The sequence below is a fragment of the Grammomys surdaster genome, unplaced genomic scaffold (genome assembly GCF_004785775.1).
Source record: "Grammomys surdaster isolate TR1022 unplaced genomic scaffold, NIH_TR_1.0 186, whole genome shotgun sequence".
NCBI classification, from domain to species: Eukaryota; Metazoa; Chordata; class Mammalia; order Rodentia; family Muridae; genus Grammomys; species Grammomys surdaster.
This window is the reverse complement of record NW_021604631.1, coordinates 3,725,918-3,745,033: the sequence shown is the minus strand read 5'-3', so window position 1 is coordinate 3,745,033 and position 19,116 is coordinate 3,725,918.

Below are 19,116 nucleotides of genomic sequence, written 5' to 3'. Positions count from 1 at the left end.
TACAGAAGGGCACCCCACTACACACAGGTGGCCACACATTCACACAGGCTTACACACCACACATTTAAAAACTGAATATAATGAAGTAAATTAAAAATGGGAGCCAAAGTATGACTAAGTAATGGAATTAATTTCAGGGGTACAGTACACATAGAATGTCTGGGATTAAAGATGTTTTAACACATAAAAGAATGAGATTCTAATTAGATATTTTATTTCACCAGAATGAAATTTCCAGGGTATGGATGGCAAGGAGGTTTCTGCTGTAGGGAAAAACAAGAATTGCTTCCAGAGGTCAATCCTCTCAAAAAATGAAGGCTAGGGCCAGTCACTGCTCCTCCAGTATGGAACGGAAAGGGAATAAGTAATATCTTTTACAATGATTTGGAAGGAAATAACTAAATGTAGTTAGGTTCTTTGGTATCTAAATGATTTCTGATTTCTCTAAGTTGTTACGTTTTTTTGTATTGCTTTCCTGTCACTCAGCGCCATCTTTCTGGTCCATGCTGTGTTTGTATTATGGTCCCAGGAAGCCCTCTTCCATGCCTTCATGTTCAAAAATAAAGCAATTCAGCTTCAGCTTCCACAAGAATGCACCTCTTTCCCTCCCCATCTCTGATATGTAACTGACACATACTCTTGCTGGGGGTTAGGTTCAAGAGCTAATTAGGTTAGTTAATACTTACATAGTGGGCAGGCCAGGAAGGTCACAGTTGGAACCATGGGTTCTCCAGCCTAAACTGGATTATCAGACACTAATCTTTTTACATCTTTCAATGGATCCAAATTTTACTTTTGAAACTAAGAATATATTCTTTATTATTTTAAGAATCTAAACCTAAGAATTCTGTTATTGTTGATGATGATGATTGTTTTGAGGCAAAGTCTTACTTTCTAGTTGGCCAGGGCCTGATTGTGTAGCCCACACTGGCCTTGAACTCTTGAATTGACAGTCCTCTACCTGAGAATCTGGTAGTATGATTAGAGGTGAGTGCCATCATTACTGGCTCTCAACTTAAGAATTCTTAGACTTTAGTGTATTTTGCCTATAAAAATGTTATTCTCTAAGTAGACAAATTAATTCAGTGTTTGGGCAATCTAAGATTGATCGGTTTTGTAATGGGAATTGCATCTCCAGTATGTAAACCAATGGATTTTTCTGAAGGTATTCTCTGAATTATGCAGCAGATATCCTTGGGTTTACTACAGCCACACTGATTAGATTGAAGAAATAGCTAGATTGAGTGAGTCCCTGAAAGTGGGATGCAGGAGACTGACTCAGAAGATCGTTGAAAGAGCCATTTCCCTAATCAATGTTCTTTGTTTCCGTCTTGAGACTTCATATTCGTTAAGAGACCATCAGTACATAAACATGTATCGCATATCAACTCTTTCCCAATGATTTTTATAACCATCCTTTCCTCATTAAAACTCATGGAGGGGCTGGGAGATGGATCAGTTGGTCAAATGCTTTCCTTGTGAGATGGGATTCAGAATTTGAGATCTAGGACCTGTGTGTGTGGGGGAAACAAAACAAAACAAAACAACAACAACAACAAACAAAAACCCCAAAAAACAAAGGCATGGGGGCGTGTGTGAGCACACATACACCACAGATTAAAAAAGGAAAGGAGGAAATCAATTTCATTTATACATAGAATATTTAAAACTGACTTAGGTTGTGTTGGATTGATGAGTCAAGTCCCAGCCAACCTGCCCAGTCTCCTAACAGCACCTGCCTCATGCTAACTGGCAAACAAGTGAGTCAGAAGTAGCAGCATCTCCAGGAGGCTTTGCAAACAGTGCTGGAGCTCCCACTGAGAGCTTCAGGAACCTAGGAACACAATGGGTTAAAATATCATGATCTCATTTCAGAGTCCTCATTCATTCAAACATTTCTAATATTGAGCAGCTGACCTTAACTAACAGTGTCCAGATGTTTCTTGTATTGCTTCTTCCTTGCTGGGATAGGTTGGGGTTGCACACCAGTATTATCTAGAGGCCGGGTGATATCATGGAACTATGCATTTCATTTGTGACTCACTAAGAATGAGAAGATAATGACTGTCCTGAGTACCAGTGGGTCCTAATATCCTCTAAGATGTCTTTAGAAGAACTGTCACCTCAGGGAAGCTTAACCTTTCCTATTTTGTCCTCCAGAATTTTCTGCCTATAACTTTTGAAGTTCAGTTTTCTTTCATGATGTCTAAGTGAGACTTGGTGAAAGTATTAGTCTGGGGCAATCTTGATTAGAGAACTTGAGTCTTTATTGCTTTTATGTTTTTCATAGCACAAGATAGGAAGCTAATAGCAATGGTGATTAATTGACAGCCGCTGAAAATTATCTACAATCATAAGAAGTTCCATTAATAGAAGGAGAATCACACACTGGAAACCACAAGGTGAGTTTGCACAATATCCAGGGAAATCATCTTTAAGATAGAAATGTTGCTGAAATTCTTCTCTTTGATTAGTTTCAAGTATTAAATTTTATGGTACAGACAGGAGGGCAATTGTACTTAGCCAGGGAGATTCCCCAGAAATTCTTGACAGTGAGAACAATTCCCTCTGTTTTAATTTGTCCTTTGTACTTACCTGGCTCTGTTAAAGTGAAATGCATTGGTTCTCTGTAAGTAGAGGGGAAGAAGCAGAAATGGAAGGACTAGAAATAGATTTTTCCTTTAAACAGCATAATAGGAATTAAATGCCCACTGTCTTTCCCACTATTCACGTCTTCCTTGCCCTTCTCCTGTGCTTTATAAGATTATTCTGATCTAGACCAAAAAAAAAAACCTTTCCTGATACCAGTTGTCATCTCAGTATGTGTGTGTGTGTGTGTGTTTGTGTGTGTGTGTGTGTACATATGTATGTGTATGTGTGTAGTTCTAAAATATTCCTGGCTGTCAAGCTTTGGTAAAGAAATTCCTACCATAGATTCATTGAAAGCAATTCCCATAAACATATATGGAGTGCTTATGTTTGCCTTTCAAAAGAAATTATTTCTAGAGAATCCATAAAGACCAGCTGAATGAAAGTAAAAATTTAAAAAGTAAAGAAAATCTTTGTAAAAAAAAGTCTCACTTTCACAACTCAGTTTTAGAGGTTAGCATGTATATTAGCAAGGTATGAAACACAACAAGAAAAGAACAAAGTCCTCCCCAGTTACAAACAGTACAGTTGGGCATACCCTAGATCTGGCAAGACCTCCATTTAAAGAGATGCTGTCATATTGCACCAAGGCACAGCTTTAATGCTCTCGAGCTATTTTTGAATTTTCCAGGATGACTTTCACATCCTACTATATGGATATAAAGACCCACATAAGTGATTCTGATAGGCTATCTCTCAGCATAGTGTAGTAAGTTGCTTTACTGGGGACAACTGACACAGCGATCACAGAATATCTTATCTGCTATTTTTGACAGTTACTCTGTCTTACATAAAGGCATACAGCATTGTATGTTAGCCCACTTTTCCTTTCTCAGAAGTTATACGTCTGTTACCCATCCTGCCCATCCTGTTACCACAGTATTGTCAGAAAGACAGAAGTGGACACACAGGCCCTGCAGCAGGGCCCATATTTTCCCTGGGGAATGTGAACCTTAGATTTTCACCATCATTTAATGAAGAGTTCTGACTGCACAGATGCTCACATCTGGGAACTTTGCCAACTTCATTCTTGCTTTTCTAAGAAGGACCTTCTAGTACTGTTCTGTACGTAATGGTCAGGAATGAACTCTTTATGTGAGGTCTTCTTCATTCCTGGTGATACAGCTCCAAATGCAGAGGTAACTAAATCAGTCCCTATCACCCTCTGAAACTCTTATGAAAATGTTAGCTAGGAATAGCTGTAGTTGAGCAGCTCCGAGCTTTTCAAATGAGGGAGATAACCTCTTCTAATCTAAGTACGGTGGTGTGCTGCTCCTGACAGTCAATGCCAGAGGAGGATGAATCATTCACCTGTCAAGTCTCTGCTGTTCCAGACAGTTGACTAAGAGAATCCACTGAGAATGCTGAAGAAGGAACTGTGTTTTAAATTTTATTTAACTTGGTTGTACACAGTTGTATATCATGTAAAAACAATGAAAGCAAATTTACCATGTGCCTGGAAAAAAGTGTGTCAACCAAGAAAGCTATACCTTTCACAAAAATAACTCTTGGACAAAGATTGACAATATCTGGACAAACAGCCAGACTTTCCAAAAGGTCCAAAAATGTAGTGCCCAAATAATAGAAGCAGAATTCATTTGTTTTAGTTACAGCAGATCTATTTTATCTTCAGTGCCTAGATTCTGAGGAATTCTATAGTTCTTTGAAAAGCATGACTTTGGTGTAAGCAGAGAAATATAATTTCAAACACAGAACAGTGACACTTCAGTAATTATGAGCACACCTAATGTCCAGATCTGGATTTCTATGTGGTATTTTCTAATAAAAAAAAAAGCCAGGGCTCCTTGCTTAATAGCTGCTTATAAGGCTCCAGTGCTGAACATGTAGGCTGAGTCTGTATGGAGCTACTTGTGCTGCTGTTAGGATAAAAGTAAAGGTAGGAACAAATAAATCAACAGTAGTGACACACAACTTCAAAGTGCTTCCAATAGCCAAAGCTAGATTGATACGAACAACAAAAGGGTAATGCTGATATTGAGCTTAATCACCGAATTAAATATTTCTGAGTGAATACTGATGCAACTTAATAGTTGAACAAATAAATAATTGTGGGAGAATGGGCAAAACATCCTTAAAGAAGAGTCCTAAGCAATAGTTTTAGGGAATATGGCTTAGTGATTCATACTCTATCTGAAGAATATCCAAAGAATACACATATCTGAAGAATAGTGTATGAAACGTAGAACACAGAGTCTGCAGTGGATATACTTGACAGACACCAGCTCAAGTATGTGTTCAAGGTCAGAACTGCAGTTAGTCCTGTTGATATCTTAACCCTCTAACAAGATGAATCCTTACCTGTGAAGTTGTCTTCCTCAAAACCCATAATCTAGTTATCATGGTGAAGCTGTTTATACATCATCCATAATTTTCCTGTTGAGATTCTAAATCCCAAGTTGATCATGTTAAAATCACTTTTTTCTTTTTTTGGCGATGATTAAGTCATAAGGGTTGCTATTTTATGGACATCATTTTCCATATGAAAGGGTGTATGTGAAAACTCACCATGAAGGCCCCCTTGTGCAAAGCAGGGAACAGACCCAGATGCTGGATCTGTTTGTGCTTTGGATTGGTAGCTTTTGAACTTGTACAAGTTCTTAAGAACTTATGAATCTGTTGTTTAAAACTTCCCAGCTCATGAAATTTCACTGTAGCCACCCAAATGAGCCACAAGACTGAGGTAGTCAGAACTCACACAAAGACAAAGGGTAGATTTCCTGTTAGCCATTAAAGTTTGCCATGCATTGTATGTGTTTTTCTTCTGTATTGTCCCTCCTTAAAAATGTCATCATAAGATTTAGATACTAGATTCAGCTCAAGGACCAGGGTGCCACCTTAATGTCTCTAAGGACTAGTTGACAGCTCAAAGGTATCTAACACATGGAAGAGATATCAAAATTTACCATGTTTCATAGTTGGTGGAAAATTATAATTCTTGTCAGTCCAACAGTTCAACAGAACCTAGTCCTTCCTTTGTTCAGAAGCAGTCTCCTCTATCAGGGCTGGGTCCCTATCCCTTGGAGTAAAGCCATCCTGATGTGAGCTCTGACTGTCTGCTGTAGTACACAATTCCATCTTGTTTCTATTGTTTTGAGCCCAAAATCCCCTGTTCCAGCATCTACACTATTCTAATCTTAATCTCAATGAAGCCCCCAACAACCACACATGAAGGGTATTTTACAAGCCAAAGTCTTCAAATGTCATGCAACACAAGGAAAGACAGAAAGACTTACAGGTTTCAGGAGACTCAGGCAAAGTGTCTTGAAGTTGATACTCTGGAACAAAATAGGGTTAGGAATAGTAAACCTGGTAAAGAATCATTAAATCTATGCTTTAGCTTACCAGGTTGTAACAATCTTAAAGTTTGTCTTGATAAAATATAGGTTAAATAAGAAGCTGTCCTTCAAGAAAACTGGGGGCGGTACGGATAGGAACTGTGGAATTTGTTTGCAAATTTCTATTAATCTAAAGTTATTTCATAATAGAATCTTTTTTAAAAACCTAAAAGTTTTAACATGTATTTATCTGTTAATTAGTTTATTTTTGTGTGAGAGAGCATGTGTACTGTAGTTAATATTTTGCTTCCACCATGTGGAGCTCAGGGATCAGGTCTTCAGGCTTGACAGAAGGGCATTACCCTCAGACCTACCTCCTAAGTAGTATCCTTGCACAAAATTCATTCTGCTAGTACTAACGTCAGAGAAACTGTTTTCCTTATCAAGTGGGAAAATCTTTGTTCCATCCAATAATTTTTTTAATCTTACTATAAAATAAATGGCGGAGGTTCCAAGAACAATAGTGATATTCCTGGTTCTAGGAAAGACCATAAGTACCGTTAAGTCAAGAGCTGAGTAAGCAGAGTCAATGTTTTCCAATTGTCAGCATGTGCTAAGCACTTACTGTGTTTTAAAAATCACAGAGCCTATATATCCTCAGAAAACAGATTCTGTTGTAAATTGAACAAAGCATCTGGATTATGTTAAAAGCTCATTAAACGATGCCTTTGTGTAGACTGACCTATGGTGGCATGTAGAAGCTGAGATGAAAAGAAGATATATGAAAACAGAGAAACTAAATATACTCTTAAATGTCTAAGAACCATTTGATAATCCCATGAGGGGAAAAAGCTAATCATTTTTCATATGCTTATAGGCTAAGCTTCCATATTTCATGATTGTTGAAAAGATATAGGAATTAGTAAACATATCAGCATTGGATATAGAATTGTCTTCATAAAAGGATTTTATTGTTCTACACTGAGTGGAATACAAAAGAAAAGGGTCAAGAGGATGAAGGAGATACGTGAAGACAATGATCCACCATTTAGTCAGCTCAGATCTGTCTTGTTTTTCCTTTATGCCTGGCATACTTTCATATCAGTATTCATAGATCACTGTGTTATTGGCAAATGACTTTCATAGAGTATTAGCTACCATGCATACAAATGATGAGTGATAGAAGGGTGCTCTGTCAGAAAGAATTCACAGGAGTTTCTTTATTTCCAGCTGACCGCATAGTGCTCCTACGTGGATGGAAGAATGAGAGAGGAGAAAAAGGAAAAGAGGGAGGAAGAGAGGGGTGGTTTCTATTTCATTTTTTTCAAAATTAATGTTGTCTTTTATTTTTAATTTCTATTTTTAATTAATTATTTAATTTACATCCTGACTTCCTCTTCTCCTCCAAGTCCTCCGTTCCCACCTCTTCCTCGTCCACTCCTTCTCTCTTTCTCTTCAGAAAAGGGGAGGCCTCCAATGGATATCAGACAGCCTTGGCACCTGACATCGTTATTGATAATCTGCTATATTTGCACACGGGAGCCTAGCATACTGTCATCAGAGAGGCTTCACTCAGCAACTGATGGAAACAGATGCAGAGACCAAGCATTAAGCAGAGCTTGGGGAGTCTTGCAAAAGAGGGAAAGGAAGGATGGTTTCTATTTCTATTGGAGTTGGGAGGGAGTAAAGACAAAGCTGAACTCTCATTTGCAACATTCTTTAACTCTAAAGCTCTCTTTATTTTAGTTACATTATACAGTCCAGGATTTATTATGTGTTAAACTGGTATTTGTAAATACTCTGTATCCTGCCTGTTAGAGACAACTTGATTCTAAAGCAATGTATCAAGTTATGTAAAAATAATGTTTTTAAAAAATATATGGAATCTATTTTTATACCTATCTGTTATACCATCAACCTTGAAACTTATATGTTAAAATGCAAATCCTTAGTGTTATAATAATAGGTGTGGGAACATTTGGTAAGGATGTAGGTCATGAGGATGGAGCCCACATGAATGACATTAGCACTATAAGAAGCTTTCTGACCATCATTTCTGCCACATGAGGAAATAGCAAGATGACAATCTAAGAAGCAGGAACTGCACACTCACAAGACACAAAAACTACCAGTATATTGTTCTAGAATTCTTCAGAACTATGAGGAAGTAGATTCTTTCTGCTTATGAGTGAGCCACTGTGTGTATTCTAATTTGTTTAAGTTGCCTGAACATACAAAGACATCATTGAACATGTATTTGTTGAGAGTCTGCCATGGCTGTGGTCTTCTTCCAATTTTAATAGATCAGCAATTTCCTGAACAAATTACTACAACTGGGCATAATAGCCACTACAAACTTTGCAGATAGTCACAATTAAGTAAAACAGTTGTTCAAATCAGAAATGTCTAAGTGCTAATGTATTTTTAAAAATGGACTGTGTCAATTACCACTAAACTATTTGAAAATATTCTCTAATTAGTAACTTTTTATGTGTGTATTTGTGTATAAATAATTTATGTCATACAACATTTATATAGTGCATACCAATAGAACAGTAGTTCTGGGAGAGCATGAAATAAGCTGTTCTTTTCATCATTTCCTGCTGTCTGGCATATTGTGCAGTTTACCCAGATGCTAAATCAATGGGAAAAGATTGATTAATAATTATCAGCTGTTTCCCATACACAAGATCTAAGTATCTCACTTGGATGTTTGCATTTACTCTCCAAACACATATTAATCTTTTTACAGTAGTGCTGTGGTTTAGATATAAAATGACCCAAAGAGTTCTAAGATCTTTAGATTCTGACCTAATTAATGATTAATCCCCTGAAAGACCCATAATTTGATTGCACTATTGGAAAGTGGTGAAAATTTCAGGAGGTCTTGTTTATCAGAAGGAAGAGAGGTCTCTGGGAACATATCTCTGAAGAGTATGTTTTGTCCCTGTACCATTTCTCTGTGTCTCCTTATGCTTCCTTGCTGGCTTAGGGTGATTGCCTCTACTCTGCTTCTCTCCATAATGTTCTTCTTCATCTCAGAAACAAAGAACTGGAGGTGGTTGCACTGAAACATCTGCAATCACCATCTAAAATCGGTCTTCCTTCCATGGATGTCCTTTGTGTCAAGTATTTCGTAACAGTAGGGAGTGGCTAATTCAAGAAGTGTCTCCCATACACCTTCAAGAAACTCTCCCAAATACCAAGGATGTTGGGAAATATTGACATTATCTTAGTGAGAGTTTTAAAAATTAATTATCATGAATAGCAGAGGAGACTTTCTGTGTGCCTGGAATAGCATTTCATTTCTGAGATTTTATTTTGGAAATTATTCTTCTTCTTGGTTGAAATCCACAGTTTTTCATGTATTCTCTCTAAAAGAAAATATGAAGACTCCAGAGTTACTAACAGCTGCCATTTCAGTGACTGACTTTCCCAAAGTCCAAAACTTAAAGTAGAAATACAATAATGTTGTTGTTTCTTGGTCAGAAGGTAAAGAGAAGCAAATATATAAGCTAATTTGGAATTCTGGTATCATGGTCTTAGTTTTTCTCCTTAAAGAGCAAAGGCATCACAAATGGCATGAGGATTTTAACTTGCAGCCTCATTCAAGGTCAGGCTTCATATGATACACTTCAAATACAAGGTCATCTCTTTATCCTTGAAAAATGAGAAGAATTTACAACCAGATAAACACTAAAATTGACAGGAAAACTTTTTTCTTACAGATTATAATAAGTCAAGTTCCCATAATCATGCTTTTAGAGTATGCAGAAAGGGGGGAATTAGATATTTTTTAGATGTTTCCTTGTATTAGAGTACAATGCTGGCATTCTTTTTGAGGTAAATTCCTTTCTGTGGAATCAGGAACAAAACTGTTTAATAAACTCATGGAGATGTCTTTATGATCAAATGGAACTTTTCATGTTTAAGTACATCATCATTTTTCCAGAGAGCTGTATTTCTAAGATATTAGTAAAACAGAATGCTTGAACTTACACAAAAGTACTAATATATTGAGCTCTTTATAAACAAAGGGCAGATCAGGTTCCAACACACATGGTACATCATCAAATCTTCAATCTCATGGAAAGTAATGGCTTCAGTTGATCTGAAGTCATGCAAGAAATTCATGGGACAACAGCCCTGGGAACTATGAAGTCTGAAATACAGGAACAGATAACACTAGTGGTGACTGCTGATTGTTCTTTCTTACATGCAAGGGGGCAACCCAAGTTAACTTTTCTCAGAACACCATGAAAGGAGTGAGGTTCTATTCCTTAACTTGGATCTTAAATTCTCAATGGCATTGCTAAAGACACTGAGAGAAGCTAACACAATAGAAATAGAAACAAGCTTGAGGTTCAGTCCTGAACACCCTTGCTTTCTCCCTGAGTGGGAATTCATCCTGAATAGTGGTCTTGTTTTCTGAAACTCTTAGAGGGTAACATTTCATTTTTATTTTCTCCTAAAATCTCACAGTCTTGAAAAAAGGAAAAACAACAACAACAACAAGTGTTTTCACTTGTAAAAAGCAATGGTGTCATCATTGCCTAGTTTCTCTCAGACGTTGCTCTTATGTCATTTCTTCATTCCCACAGTGAAAATGACTAACATGTGAATTCCTAATAAATGTTGATTAAACACGTGAGCAGCAGTCTGTCCTTCTATCTCATCTCACTTCTGTTCTTACCTCTCATTTCTATAAATTGGGAGACAGGGAGAAGGAATGGCTGCTTTGATCTCTGATGAGCTCACCCTACCCATCTCTGTCTTCCAGAAGGCTTGTTTCTGTCACCTGCATGAGGCTGTGACATTAGATACTTAAGATTATTCATCATTTAAGCTAGCTTGAGAAGGTTAAATGATGATCTTTCAAGAAACTTACCCAATAGAAGGATGTATTGTATGTTTTATTTTGTTGATGTGTGTGTGTGTGTGTACTAGGTTTATGTGATAGGAACCATGTAGTTCAATGGTGTCAATTTCCCATCAGAGAGTAGAGAGCCCCTAGATGCTCAGCTCATGAAACTGGATACCTCAGCAGTCCTGGTATGTCACTTAAGGCCCAGAAGTTCCCTAAGAGCCACCAGTATGCAGTCCATATTAGAAGGTCAAAGTAGCTGGAGACTGAAGTCAAGTGGGAGAGGGCAGCAGCAGCCAAAGTAATGGGGATTACTCAAGAAACTAAAAGGCTGCTGTACAAGCAAACAGGGAAAGGAAAGAAGAGACACTCTATCTTTGCAGTTTGAAAAAGCTATCACCTTTAAGAGCCTCAGGCCCAAAGAAATGCAATTTTAACAGCTTTGACTGGTGAGATGCCAGAATGTCTCACCTATATAAACCAGCTTAAAGATAACACAATAACATGTAACCTTCTCCCTGATTTTTATCAGATAATTTAAAACTTGGTGAAATTTAATATAGAGAGTAAAGAACATGTAGCAAATAAATAAAACAACAAACAAACAACAGAACAGATGCATCTACCATACCCCCTGAAGAATGGCAGGAAAGGTTACTATAAAACAGAAATGATCATCCAATAGAAAGATATTTCTCAGTCAGTGGTTCTCAACCTGTGGGTTGCAACCTTTGGGGGTCGACAAGGGCCACATATCAGATATACTGCATATCAGATATTTTCATTCTGATTCATAACCAGTAGCAAAATTGCAGTTATGAAGTAAGAATAGAATAATTTTATGGTAGGGGTTACCACTACCTGAGAAACTGTATTAAAGGGTTGCAGCCATAGCAAGGCTGAGAACTACTGTTGTGTTCAAAATTTGTACTTTCACAGAAATCATGACCATTTTTTGTTATGCAAAACAAAAATATAAAACTAGAAGCAAAGAAACTTAAGCTCCCCATATGGGTAGTACACAGGCTCCAAGGGGGACAAATCACTCCCTCATCCCACAGTGCCCAAAGCCCGTCAGAGCTCAGACAAGGATGGGTATTGGTGAGTGTGGCAGGGCAAAGGGTTGAAGATTCCACCATAACACAGAACCCAGGGACTCTTTACTCCATCAGTGATGCAGCCTGCCTCCACTTCATCTCCATTTTTAAGGGGAATTCTTGTCCTGTTTGTGTGTTTTGGGGGTGGTGAGCAAGCCTTGATGGCAGCAAGGAACATGACTTTTGTCATAGGTTACCAGACAAAGAAGGAAGAACGACCAGCTATGAAGATCTTTGATACTGATCTGAGATCACTGAAGATGTTTGTCTCTTTGGGAACTGGGAGAATATTAAAGAAGAAAAGAAAAATAAGACAAATATTTGGTCAATGGTCAGAATGCCAAACACAGTATGTAGTGTTGATTTGCCTGTCTAAGATGGTATTTCATCTCCTTATAGTTATGAAATTGTGGATTTATATTTGTGTCTATGTTATTTCCTATTTCTATGAATTAAATTGCCCATTTGGTTTTTAAAAATATTCTTTGTATATTTTATATACATAATACAATATATATATGTGTAGTATATATATGTATAAAATATATATGTATATGCATGCATGTGTATGCATATCTGTGTGAGTATGGGTGTTGTTTGGCTGCTACAACATACATGTAGAACTCTGAGGACAACATCATATTCCCCTTCCTTGATTAATACAGGGATTCCTATTCTCCTCTGTGTAAGTCAGAGTATCAGAGTAACAAGCTCCCACAGATCCTCCTGCCTCTACCTTCCATCTCTGTGTAACTCTTGGGATTACAGGCGCTGCTGCAGCAGCAGCATTCGCTTTGGTTCTGGAGATCTGAATTCAGATTCTCATACTTACAGGGCAAACACTTTCCCCTGGGAAATCTTTCAAGCCATTACTTGACAGATTTGTATTTTCATATATGTATATAAACTATATGTTGTGAACATAGATATTTTAATTTTATATACTTTTTAAATATATTGGTATTTCAGTGTAACTTTTATCTTTTTTCCTCTAAAGGCTTTGTAATTTTGCATTTATCGTTAAGTTTGTGAAGTACTTGAGTTTTGTCCTGTGCAATACATGTGGATTAGACACAGGATCCCTTTTCAACTGGAGGTATCTCATAGTTCCAGCATGATTGGGTGAGAGCTGCTTTCTGCCACTGAATTTTGCATTTTTTCCAGAACTCAGTTGGGTGTATGCCTATCTTCTAAGTTCTCTCTTTGCCCAGTGACCCATCTGTATCCCTCTGTACCCTACCCACTCGCCACTGCTGTCGCTATGAAATCGGGTACATCTGTTCCACACTCATTTACTTATTTTCAAAATTGCTCTGACTCTTCTAGTTCTGTTTGATATTCGTTTCCTTTGAGGACCATCCCATCTGTATCTTCTCAATGTCCTGCTGAGGTATTCACAGGACTGATGTTAACACTTTGTATGAATTACAGAGAGATGGCAGTGTTACTGTGTTTAATCTTTCAGGACATAGACATGGTATGTCTTTGTATTTATTTAGACCTCAGAGCAACTCCTCAACATTGTTTAGTTCTCAGCGTACACTTTACTAGATTATACTTAAGGATGTAAGTTGTTTTAAAACAATTTATAGAAGACTTGTTTACTCTTAGGATTCAAAATACTATTGTATTGGCTTTCATAGCATGGAGCGTGCCTTTAGTCTTTCACTATTAAGAATAACATTCAGGCTTTTGTTTTGTAGCAGATGTTTACTAGTTTGAGAATGTTTTCACCTATTGTTAACTTCCAGAGAGTTCTCATCATAAACTCATATTAGCTTTTGTTAATATTTTCAAATAATGAGTCATAATCATTTTCAACAATTTTTTGAGGGGGAATAAGAGTACCATTTAGGGCTTTAGAATAAATTGTCATTTTTTTATACAAACAAAAATATGTCAACAAATTTACTAGCATTCTAGAGATAGCATGCTTTACTTGAGGATAGATCCTCTTTAATAAAACTCAATCATTTTATATTAAAAAGGCTACCATATTGACTTCATTTGCACTTTTATTAAGAATGAGACAGATTGAAAAGTTTCCAGTATAACAGAGTTTTGGAATGAACTACTTCATGTCCTGATTAGCCTTAATTGTCAACTTGACATAGTCTGGGGCAGTGGTTTTTATTCTTCCTAATCCTGCAACCCACTAATACAGTCTATCATGTTGTGGTGATCCCCAAACATACAACCATGCTGTTACTACTTCAGAACTGTAATTTTTCTACTGTTATGAATCATTATGTAAATATCTGATATTCAGGATACCTGATAATGCAAACCCCCAAAGGAATCACTACCCACAGGTTGAAAACCACAGTCTAGTGTCATCTGAGACAAAAGTCTGAGCTTAGGAGTTGCTTTGATCAAACTGGTGGGCATGTCTGTAGGTGTTTGTCTTGTCTTGATTATTAATTGATGCAAGAGAACCCAGCCCAGTGTGGGCATCACCTTTCCTAGTATAGTGGTCCTGGGCTTTCCAAGAAAGCAAGCTAAACATGAACCAATGAATGAGAAAATCCACAAATATGATCCTCCTGGCTTCCTATCTCAGGTTTCTGCTTGAATGCCTGCCCCCAGCTTCCCTCACTGGTTGACTGTGATCTGGAATTGTTAGCCAATTCATACTTCTCCTTTCTTGTGTTGCTATTGGTCATAGTGTTTGTCCCAGTAACAGAATAAAACTAGAACAATGTCTCAGGTCAATGTCTTGTGAGGCTTGTCTATTTGCAAAACCAACTTATACATTAAGGATATTACTTTTTTCTGCTTTATCTGTATTGAAGTTATTTTCAAATTTTACTTCTGGCTTCATGGCAAGTAGTTTTGTAACATAGTATTCAAATTTTTAAAAAAGGCAAATATAAAAATCTTTTCCGTTATGATTCTGCTTTGGTTACTAAAGTTTTAAGCTCCTTAAAGTAGCTGTATTGAGAAAAAGTCTCAAACATTTAGTTTGAAATAAAAAATGGAGCAGATGATACTAGCCACTCAGCTCAAAGAGGTTTTGCAATCTGCAGTATCTTAAAAGAACTGTCTCTTTGAGATTAGTGGACATGTAATGCTTTTACTTTCCTAACTTTTAAGAATTTAAATCATAGTAGATTACATTTTTTTTCAGAAAGTAGGTATCTTCTAGGCAATTCAGAAGCAATTTTGCTAAAAATTCATCTTTTTAAAAGGAACCTCCATCAAGGCTGTTGGAAATGATAGCAGCAATAGGAAGTAAGACATGATGAATATCAAAATACATAAACTTTCATTATAGATTTTATCATCTAAGTAATGTTGAGACCCTTCCCCAAATCTGGGAATGTATTTTCAATTATCTCACTGTATCTAGATTGCCAGACCTGCAGTAAAAATAATAGTTACTCTTCCTTGGCACACAAACTCTTTCTGTTGATTGTGAAAGATGTGATCTCCAAATTCCCCACTCAAGGTTCTTAGTGATTCCAGGTAATAGTTTTCTTGGGCTGTTCAATGTGTCAATTTTAGATGCAGGTATTAGATTACCAGGATGTGCTTGAGAGATGGTTCCTCTTTCCCTTACTTTTACTTACTATTAATGTTTTTACAAAGCCGGCACTTTTCTTCTTTAATTAAGAGGTTGTGCTAATTTTTAATGATTTTTTAGTTACTGTAGTGAGTGAATATTTCAAAGAAGTCTGATAAATAACAAACATGACACATTTTTCACAACTTTCCTGTTGTATATATCTCCTTAAGAACTGTTCACAGAAAATAGCACTGTAAATACAAAAACTACAAAAATATTTCATTTCTTTTAAATCATATATTTTTTATGTAAGCCAGAGAAAACATCAGTTGGTTAAATTTTAAATTTGTCCCTAAAGATTAGTCTAAAAGAAGGATCTTGCCAATAGATGACTTTATTCTTAGTATAATATTGTGTAATAATAACACTCCCTTTTCCAGGTCTCAAATTTCAGCCTAGACAATAATCTTGTTGTAGCCTGTCTGTGAATAATACTATGTATTCTTCACAACTATCTCAAAAGAAAAAAATAGGAAATGGTTTAATAAGAAAAACACATTAAAATCTCAATTCTGATCTCATCTCATCTTTCTTCAAATCTCCACTTTAGCTGGATGAGCTGTAAATCCTTAATGTGATCTTTCCCACCCAGGTGATACCACCTCTGGACTCCCACCTCCCACTGGTCCAGCCACACAAACTATTTGATGGAGATTGATAGGGCTTGTTCCTGCACAGAGCTGACCTCCAAACCCAAGAACAGATTCGGGAATACTATCCTTACTTGATCAATATTTACTGAGTAATTAATTTTATGGACAAATGGGAAGACAAATTATAATGGTCTCCTGTTTGATTTTTCTCAGTCTATAAAAATAGACCATAGCTTTAAATAGCCAACAGATAACCAACTCTTCTCTGATTCCTTAGACCTGATATTCTAATGTTCTGATAGTCTGTATTTTTAACTCATTTGTTTCAAGTGAGTCTGAAATTATTTTTAAAATTCTTTATGTAAATCATACACATATTCATGTCTTATACTTTCATGAACAAATATTATTTGTTACTCCTAGGGAGCTTGATAATAGGTACACAGGGAAACATGATGTTTACAGACTATGAAAGAGTCTGATTTGGTGAAAGTGAAAAGCCATCTCTTGACCTAAAGGATTCGCCAAGGATGGAGTTACTTAACACAGAGTGGTTTATGCTTAGTCAATGTCACAGATGAAATGTGGTAGATCAAAGCATAGACCAGGTGACAAATGCCCAAAGTTCATCCCCAACCTCCAGCCTTCGCCATCCTCTAATAAGTAAGATCTCCAGGATGGCACCAGTGATAAATGGTGCACACATATAATACATACAGATCAGTACACACATGTAATACACACAGATCAGTATACATATATAATACCAACAGAGGAGTACATACATAGAATATACACAGATCAATGTACACATATAATACAAATCAGTACACATATATGCCAGCAGATTAGTACTCAAATATAATACACACAGATCAGTGCACACATACAATACCCACAGATCAGTACACATGTATACCAACAGATGAGTACACAAATATAATACCCACAAATCAGTACACTCATAAAATATACACAGATGAGTATACACATGGTATACCTACAAACCAGCACACACATAGAATATGCACAGGTCAGCACACACATAGAATACACACAGTTAAGTACACACATAGAATGTACATAGTTCAGTACACACACAGAATACACATAGATCAGTATACACATATAATGCACACAGATCAGTATATACATAGAATACTCAGATATATACACATAGGGAATACACACAGATCAATTCATGCATAGAAGACACGCATATAATGCACACATATAATGCACACAGATCACACTCTCAATTTAGACAGCATGGTGGAAAAAATAGTAGACTATCAGGGACCAAAGCCAAACACTCAGGGTATGTGACTGTGTGATGGTGACAGCCTTCCAGTTGTCAGAACTGCTTTTAACAATCAGTGGTCTCCATCTTAGTGTATTTCCAACACTAGACCAGCCTTGCTCCCTTGTGCTTTCTGGTCCAGTTCCACCTAACCCACTGTTGGGCACTTCAGGGCAATTTATGCCCACAGTACATAGCTCCTGATGGAGACTCACAGAGAAGTTCACTCCCACAGTACACAGCTCTAAGGCTTTATTTCACTCGGACTTTGCCTTGAAGGCCTGATTTTACTTTAAATTGAAAAAGAAAAATCTTTCTGGCCCTTGAGGCAGTTCTTATAAGAAATATGATTAGAGCTCTTGGGAATGAATAACCAAAATTGAAAACTATTTTCTGTGGAAAATATCAACTCTTATATTCAGTAAGTTTGATTTGAAAACCTCAAGTAGTTTTACTGGAACATATCCTAAAGTATTTCTAAAGATGACTGATACCCTCGTCTCCTTAACTTATAACACATACAACAAGAAACTGGAAATTTAATTATAGCAAGTTACATTCTAGTTAGGGACAGTGCATGGCATAACTTGCTGGCTAGAGATACCCTTAAAAGCTAGCAGTATAGCTGTGAGTGAGTATTTTGAAATAAGTAGAGAGATGTAATTACTGGGTCCTATGGCCTGCCCAAGGAGCCTCATGGAGAGAGGACTCCATATGGCCTGCAATGCTGTGACCCTCAGTGGAGATCACCTCTCAGTGATTGTATCTAAGCATTCTTTGCTATCTTAGACTAACTTCTACAAAACTGACCTTACAAAATCAAATTTGTTGGCTTTAGACCATTCAACATCCTGATGTAGGAACACACATGAACTCTAACTTTGATCCCCAAATCCCAATTCTCCACTTGAGTATGCTCTTTTGAATACAAAAGTATTTATGGGAGGTGGAAGTAGTATGGGCTAAGTCATTTAACTTTGAGTCACACAGTTTTAGTAGGTAAATAAGGGAAATGGTTCCTACCTCAGAAATCACATAGATGGTAGGTTTGGTAAAATGGATAAATCTTGACTACTTTGGCAGGCATTTATGTAGGGTAATTGCATTCCACTAACACTGGTGCCCATTGTCTTATTTGAGTTTAAAAGAAGAGCAATCAAGGACTTTTAAATTAGGGTCCTCACCAGCCCGGGAGCACATAGAGAGGGTCCCATGGCTCTAGCTGTATATGTAGGGGAGGATGGCATTGTTGGGCATAGTTGGGAGAGGAAGTCCTTGGTCCACTGAAGGCTGGATGCCCCAGTATGGGGGAATTTGTGGGTGGGGAGGTAGGAGTGGGTGGTTGGGTGGGGGCACATCCTCATAGAAGCAGGAGGAGGGGGGATGGTATGGGGGTTCCTAGGTGAGGGGGAATGGGGAAGGAGATCACATTTGAAATGTAAATAAAATATCCAAGAAAAAAAGAAAATAACTTGGAGGCCAATGTTGATAAAAATTATGAAGTACAAAAAATTCTTGGTTTAAAAAAAAAAGAAAAAAATTAAATTAGGGTTCTAGCTGTTGTACTCACTGTCTATGGCCCAGGGCAATGGCTTAACCTCAGTGAACCTCCAGTTCCTCATCTGTCAAATTACTAAACTGACCATTGCTAGATCTAGATTTCCTGACTTGTAACATTAGCTGGATTGGTATCGACTGTCGCTACTGTATTAACATGGTATCAGATTGTTCAAGCAGGCACATCCTAAGTTA